This window comes from Cupressus sempervirens, chromosome 2, assembly GCF_028749045.1.
Source record: "Cupressus sempervirens isolate cs-2001-9-10 chromosome 2, ASM2874904v1, whole genome shotgun sequence".
Classification (NCBI taxonomy): Eukaryota; Viridiplantae; Streptophyta; class Pinopsida; order Cupressales; family Cupressaceae; genus Cupressus; species Cupressus sempervirens.
In genome coordinates, this window is record NC_143119.1 from 560,367,412 (window position 1) to 560,375,490 (window position 8,079).

The window sequence follows — 8,079 nt, forward strand, 5'->3', positions numbered from 1 at the left end:
GCGGCCGTCGATTTTCATGCTGGGCTCTTCCCGGTTCGCTCGCCGTTACCTTTTTCTAAAATTGCGGCAGCTGAGTGACAAGAAAACATGATCTAAAGGAGAGTCCAGGAATAGCACCCTCGAGGGTGGGCTTCATGCCCCTCTAATTGATTCAACGTCGGCATCCACCGTTTCAAAATCTGACATATCCATCCGCCCTGACAGCGGCGTTGAATCAATGAGGGGGACACGGGAGAGGCTCGCGGCAACCACCTCTCCCCTTGTAGCCGCGATAGGCACGCAAAAAATTTTGCTAGAGCACCAAGCACCCACCTCATGGCTAGAGACAAGGGCTTGCCATTAGATCAATTTCGAAATTGCTGAACAGACGCGCTGTAGAATGGCAACCGCTGCCAAGTCTCTTCCGTAGTTGCGTTGGTCGAGTGATCGAAGAAGGTGATCTAAGAGAGGGTCCAAGCGTAGGCATTCGTTGGGGGATTCGCGCCGATGGCATAAATTTTTGCAATACCTGAGCAACACCGGACGGAGGTGCTAGACGAGGGCTCCCGTTTTAGATCGAGTTTTAAAATCACCGAGTAGACGCGGTGAGGGGTGGCAACCGCTGCCAAACCTTTTTCCAAAATTGCTACAGCTGAGTGACAAGAAAACATGATCTAAAGGAGAGTCCAGGAATAGCACCCTCGAGGGTGGGCTTCATGCCCCTCTAATTGATTCAACGTTGGCATCCACCGTTTCAAAATCCGACATATCCATCCGCCCTGACAGCGGCGTTGAATCAATGAGGGGGGCACGGGAGAGGCTCGCGGCAACCACCTCTCCCCTTGTAGCCGCGATAGGCACGCAAAAAATTTTGCTAGAGCGCCAAGCACCCACCTCATGGCTAGAGACAAGGGCTCGCCATTAGATCAACTTCGAAATCGCTGAACAGACGCGCTGTAGAATGGCAACCGCTGCCAAGTCTCTTCCATAGTTGCGTCGGTGGAGTGATCGAAGAAGGTGATCTAAGAGAGGGTCCAAGCGTAGGCATTCGTTGGGGGATTCACGCCGATGGCATAAATTTATGCAATACCCAAGCAACACCGGACGGAGGTGCTAGACGAGGGCTCCCGTTTTAGATCGAGTTTTAAAATCACCGAGTAGACGCGGTGAGGGCTGGCAACCGCTGCCCAACCTTTTTCCGAAATTGCGCCAGCTGAGTGACAAGAAAACATGATCTAAAGGAGAGTCCAGGAATAGCACCCTCGAGGGTGGGCTTCATGCCCCTCTAATTGATTCAACGTCGGCGTCCACCTTTTTTCAAAATCCGACATATCCATCCGCCCTGACAGCGGCGTTGAATCAATGAGGGGGGCACGAGAGAGGCTCGCGGCAACCACCTCTCCCGTTTTAGCCGCGATAGGCACGCAAAAAATTTTGCCAGAGCGCCAAGCACCCACCTCATGGCTAGAGACAAGGGCTCGCCATTAGATCAACTTCGAAATCGCTGAACAGACGCGCTGTAGAATGGCAACCGCTGCCAAGTCTCTTCCGTAGTTGCGTCGGTCGAGTAATCGAAGAAGGTGATCTAAGAGAGGGTCCAAGCGTAGGCATTCGTTGGGGGATTCGCGCCGATGGCATAATTTTATGCAATACCCGAGCAACACCGGACGGATGTGCTAGACGAGGGCTCCCATTTTAGATCGAGTTTTAAAATCACCAAGTAGACGCGGTGAGGGATGGCAACCGCTGCTAAACCTTTTTCCGAAATTGCGCCAGCTGAGTGACAAGAAAACATGATCTAAAGGAGAGTCGAGGAATAGCACATCCAGGGTGGGCTTCATGCCCCTCTAATTGATTCAACGTCGGCATCCACCATTTCGAAATCTGACATATCCATCCGCCTTGACACCGGCGTTGAATCAATGAGGGGGGCATGGGAGAGGCTCGCGGCAACCACCTCTCCTATATAAGCTATTAGTGCGAGGCTCGCTCTGCATTAGAAATTAGCGAACACAACGACATCCGCCTTAAAAATCCAAATCCTCTAAAATTCCTACCAGACAGCCATTCACGACCCAATTTTTTATGAGGTCGGCAGAGGAGCAAAAGATCGTCATCGGTTAGGAGATGTGAGTTCATGGAGCCGAGGGACTGAAATGGTCATCGAGCTCATCCGATCAACTGGATGAATTTCACCTTGAAGGGGCCCAATCCAAAAGTTTCGGAGGTCATCTCCTGGAACTCTCGAGAACAAGGCGCATCTTACATGCAAACTCTGCTACTGCGCAAACATAGGTTGCAATTAAAGAGAAATTGCGAGGCCGTCACAATGGCCCGAGGCCAATGGCTCTGACTAAGTCAATTTTCTCTTGCAATCACCATGCTGCCGTTCACAGAGAGATCTCCCCATTCACTTGTGACGCGATGCACAATCCCAAGGTCTAGACGAGAGACCGCCCTTGAAAGAAAGACCACTTTCCAAGACATCCCCCGATGACACATTGGAACGTCAACCGCTGTCGAACCACTCCCAATGTTGTGCCGATCGAGTTGGCACAGAGGCGAGACCTTAGGGAGCTCCCGCGTAGGAATCGGGATGTGCTTTCGTGCCCATCTCTCACAAAAACCAATGTTAGCTGTGGACAAATTTGGAATCCAAGGGCTCGCATCCATCGATATCGTCCGCACTGGGTCTATATATTCAAAGGCCACGGAGAGGTTCTGATAAGAGAAGCTCCCCTGCTCGCTCGCTCAAACATATCCCAAATTCTAGACACAAGCTCCCGCCCTTAGCATAGCTCTCCAGATCACCGCAATGACACATTGGAATGACAACCGCTATCGAACAACTCTCGAAATTGTGGCAATGGAGTGAGAAAGAAGAGCAACTTTGGGGAGCCGCGCATAGCAAACGGGCTGCGCTGCTGCTTCATTCCGCTCTTATATAGATCCGAAATTGTTGATTTTGTTTGGAATCCAAGGCTGCATTCATCCTTGCTCAAACAAGCAATGGCTCTTCTAATCGAATGGCCACAGGGAGCTTCCGATAACAAAGGCTCCCTTGTCACTCGTGATGCGCAGGCCAACTGCTAGACGACGGGTCGCCCTTCAGATCGCTGCCCAGGCAACCACCACAACGGCACCATTGGAACGACAATCGCTGCCGAACCATTATGAAAATTTTGTGCCAAAGAAGTTGTTGCGTAGAGAACGACTCTGGGGAGAGAGCCCTCGCATAGCAAAATCGGGATGGATTCACGGCCCTCCCAATAGAAACGATGCTGGTGCCAATATTCCAAAAATCCGAATAACGTGTCTTTCACGAACACCAGCACTGATTTCTATTGGGGAGGGTCGCCGAGAACTTTTGTTATCAAAGCTCCCATTGTAAGCTGCGATAGGCACACAAAAAATTGCTAGAGCCCCAAACACCCACCTCATGGCTAGACAAGGGCTCGCCATTAGTAGATCAACTTCGAAATCGCTGAACAGACGCGCTGTGGAATGGCAACCGCTGCCAAGCCTCTTCCGTAATTGTGTCGGTCGAGTGATCGAAGAAGGTGATCTAAGAGAGAGTCCAAGGCTAGGGATTTGTTTGGTGATTCGCGCTGATAGCAAAAAATTATGCAATACCCGAGCAACACCGGACGGAGGTGCTAGACGAGGGCTCCCGTTTTAGATCGAGTTTTAAAATATCACCAAGTAGACGCGGTGAGGGCTGGCAACCGCTGCCAAACCTTTACCCGAAATTGCACCAGCTGAGTGACAAGAAAACATGATCTAATGGAGAGTCAGGGAATAGCACCCTCGAGGGTGGGCTTCATGCCCCTCTAATTGATTCAATGTCGGCATCCACCGTTTCAAAATCTGACATATCCATCCGCCCTGACAGCGGCGTTGAATCAATGAGGGGGGCACGGGAGAGGCTCACGGCAACCACCTCTCCCCTTGTAGCCGTGATAGGCACGCAAAAAATTTTTCTAGAGCGCCAAGCACCCACCTCATGGCTAGAGACAAGGGCTCGCCATTAGATCAACTTTGAAATCGCTGAATAGACGCGCTGTAGAATGGCAACCGCTGCCAAGTCTCTTCCGCAGTTGCGTCGGTCGAGTGATCGAAGAAGGTGATCTAAGAGAGGGTCCAAGCGTAGGCATTCGTTGGGGGATTCGCGCCGATGGCATAAATTTCTGCAATACCCGAGCAACACCGGACGGAGGTGCTAGACGAGGGCTCCCATTTTAGATCGAGTTTTAAAATCACCAAGTAGACGCGGTGAGGGCTGGCAACCGCTGCCAAACCTTTTTCCGAAATTGCGCCAGCTGAGTGACAAGAAAACATGATCTGAAGGAGAGTCCAGGAATAGCACCCTCAAGGGTGGGCTTCATGCCCCTCTAATTGATTCAACGTCGGCGTCCACCGTTTCAAAATCCGTAATTTCCATCCGCCCTGACAGCGGCGTTGAATAAATGAGGAGGGCACGGGAGAGGCTCGCGGCAACCACCTCTCCCCTTGTAGCCGCGATAGGCACGCAAAAAATTTTGCTAGAGTGCCAAGCACCCACCTCATGGCTAGAGACAAGGGCTCGCCATTAGATCAACTTCGAAATCGCTGAACAGATGCGCTATAGAAGGGCAACCGCTGCCAAGTCTCTTCCGTAGTTGCGTCAGTCGAGTGATCGAAGAAGGTGATCTAAGAGAGGGTCCAAGCGTGTAGGCATTCATTGGGGGATTCGCGCCGATGGCATAAATTTATGCTATACCCGAGCAACACCGGACGGAGGTGCTAGACGAGGGCTCCCGTTTTAGATCGAGTTTTAAAATCACCAAGTAGACGTGGTGAGGGCTGGCAACCGCTGCCAAACCTTTTTCCGAAATTGCACCAGCTGAGTGACAAGAAAACATGATCTAAAGGAGAGTCCAGGAATAGCACCCTCGAGGGTGGGCTTCATGCCCCTCTAATTGATTGAACGTCGGCATCCACCGTTTCAAAATCTGACATATCCATCCGCCCTGACAGCGGCATTGAATCAATGAGGGGAGCACGGGAGAGGCTCGCGACAACCACCTCTCCCGTTGTAGCCGCGATAGGCACGCAAAAAATTTTGCTAGAGCACCAAGCACCCACCTCATGGCTAGAGACAAGGGCTCGTCATTAGATCAACTTCGAAATCGCTGAACAGACGCGCTGTAGAATGGCAACCGCTGCCAAGTCTCTTCCATAGTTGCATCGGTCAAGTGATCGAAGAAGGTGATCTAAGAGAGGGTCCAAGTGTAGGCATTCGTTGGGGGATTTGCGCCGATGGCATAAATTTATGTAATACCCGAGCAACACCGGACGGAGGTGCTAGACGAGGGCTCCCGTTTTAGATCGAGTTTTAAAATCACCAAGTAGACGCGGTGAGGGCTGGCAACCGCTGCCAAACCTTTTTCCAAAATTGCGCCAGCTGAGTGACAAGAAAATGTGATCTAAAGGAGAGTCCAGGAATAGCACCCTCGAGGGTGGGCTTCATGCCCCTCTAATTGATTCAACGTCGGCGTCCACCGTTTCACAATCCGACATATCCATCTGCCCTGACAGCGGCGTTGAATCAATGAGGCGAGCACGGGAGAGGCTCGCGGCAACCACCTCTCCCGTTGTAGCCGCGATAGGCACGCAAAAAATTTTGCTAGAGCGCAAAGCACCCACCTCATGGCTAGAGACAAGGGCTCGCCATTAGATCAACTTCGAAATCGCTGAACAGATGCGTTGTAGAATGGCAACCGCTGCCAAGTCTCTTCCGTAGTTGCGTCGGTTGAGTGATCGAAGAAGGTGATCTAAGAGAGGGTCCAAGCGTAGGCATTCATTGGGGGATTTGCGCCATTGGCATAATTTTTTGCAATACCCGAGCAACACCAGACGGAGGTGCTAGGCGAGGGCTCCCGTTTTAGATCGAGTTTTAAAATCACCAAGTAGATGCGGTGAGGGATGGCAACCGCTGCCAAACCTTTTTCCGAAATTGCGCCAGTTGAGTGACAAGAAAACATGATCTAAAGGAGAGTCGAGGAATAGCACATCCAGGGTGGGCTTCATGCCCCTCTAATTGATTCAACGTCGGCGTCCACCATTTCAAAATCTGACATATCCATCCACCTTGACACCGGCATTGAATCAATGAGAGGGGCACGGGAGAGGCTCGCGGCAACCACCTCTCCTATATAAGCTATTAGTGCGAGGCTCACTCTGCATTAGAAATTAGCGAACACACCGACATCCGCCTTAAAAATCCAAATCCTTTAAAATTCCTACCAAACAGCCATTCACGACCCAATTTTTTATGAGGTCGGCAGAGGAGCAAAAGATTGTCATCGGTTACGAGATGTGAGTTCATGGAGCCGAGGGACTGAAATGGTCATCGAGCTCATCCGATCAACTAGATGAATTTCACCTTGAAGGGGCCCAATCCAAAAGTTCTGGAGGTCATCTCCTGGAACTCTCGAGAACAAGGCCCATCTTACATGCAAACTCTGCTACTGCGCAAACATAGGTTGCAATTAAAGAGAAATTGCGAGGCCGTCACAATGGCCCGAGGCCAATGGCTCCGACTAAGTCAATTTTCTCTTGCAATCAACCATGCCGCTGTTCACAGAGAAATCTCCCCATTCACTCCCCATTCACTTGTGATGCGACGCACAATCCAAGTGCTAGACGCGAGCTCGCCCTTGAAAGAAAGACCACTTTCCAAGACATCCCCCATTCACTTGTGACGCGATGCACAACCCAAGTGCTAGACGCGAGCTCGCGCTTGAAAGAAAGACCACTTTCCAAGACATCCCCCGATGACACATTGGAACAACAACCGCTGTCGAACCATTCCCAATGTTGTGCCGATCGAGTTGGCACAGAGGCGACCTTAGGGAGCTCCCGCGTAGCAATCAGGATGTGGTTTCATACCCTTCTCTCACAAAAACCTATCTTAGCTGTGAACAAATTTCGCCACAATGACACCATTGGAATGACGACCGCTGTCGAACAACTCCCGTATTTGTGCCCCGATGGAGTGAGAAAGAATAGCAACTTTGGGGAGCCGCGCATCGCAAACGGGCTGCTGCTTCATTTCGCTCTTATATATAGATCCGATGTCGTTGATTTCGTTTGGAATCCGAGGCTGCATTCGTCCTTGCTCACACAAGCAATGGCTCTTCTCATCGAATGGCCACGGGGAGCTTCCGATCACAAAGGCTCCCTTGTCACTCGTGACGCGCAGCCCAACTGCTTTCCGAAATTGTGCCAGCTGAGTGACAAGAAAACATGATCTAAAGGAGAGTTGAGGAATAGCACCTCGAGGGTGGGCTTCATGCCCCTCCAATTGATTCAACGTCGGCGTCCACCATTTCAAAATCTGACATTTCCATCCGCCTTGACACCGCCGTTGAATCAATGAGAGGGGCATGGGAGAGGTTCACGGCAACAACCTCTCCTATATAAGCTATTAGTGCGAGGCTCGCTCTGCATTAGAAATTAGCGAACACGCCGACATCCGCCATAAAAATCCAAATCATTGAAAATTCTGACCAAACAGCCATCCACGACCCAATTTATTATGAGGTCGTCTAAGGAGCAAAAGATTGTCATCGGTTAGGAGATGTGAATTCATGTAGCCAAGGGGGACTGAAATGGTCATCGAGCTCATCTGATCAACTGGATGAATTTCACCTTGAAGGGGCCCAATCCAAAAGTTCCGGAGGTCATCTCCTGGAACTCTCAAGAACAAGGACCGTCTTACTTGCAAACTCTGCTACTGCGCAAACATAGGTTGCAATTAAAGAGAAATTGCCAAGCCATCACAGTGGCCCGAGGCCAATGCTCCGACTAAGTCAATTTTCTCTTGCAATCACCATGCTGCCGTTCACAGAGAGATCTCCCCATTCACTTGCGACGCGATGCACAATCCATGTGATAGACGCGAGCTCGCCCTTGAAAGGCGAGCCCACTTTCCGAGACATCCCCCGATGACACATTGGAACGACAACCGCTGTCGAACCATTCCCAATGTTGTGCCGATCAAGTTGGCACAGAGGCGACCTTAGGGAGCTCCCGCGTAGCAACCGAGATGTGCTTTCA

At 50.9% G+C, this 8,079-nt stretch overlaps 1 non-coding gene across 1 annotated transcript in view; it reads right to left on the minus strand.

The window, feature by feature from the left end:
• Positions 1-101, minus strand: part of LOC149574051 (25S ribosomal RNA) — a 3,373-nt gene extending 3,272 nt beyond the window's left edge. Inside the window, exon 1 of the ribosomal RNA XR_016360984.1 lies at positions 1-101. This exon is cut by the window's left edge and continues 3,272 nt beyond it. This is a non-coding gene — a ribosomal RNA (25S ribosomal RNA).
• Between the last annotated feature and the right edge of the window lie 7,978 nt (positions 102-8,079).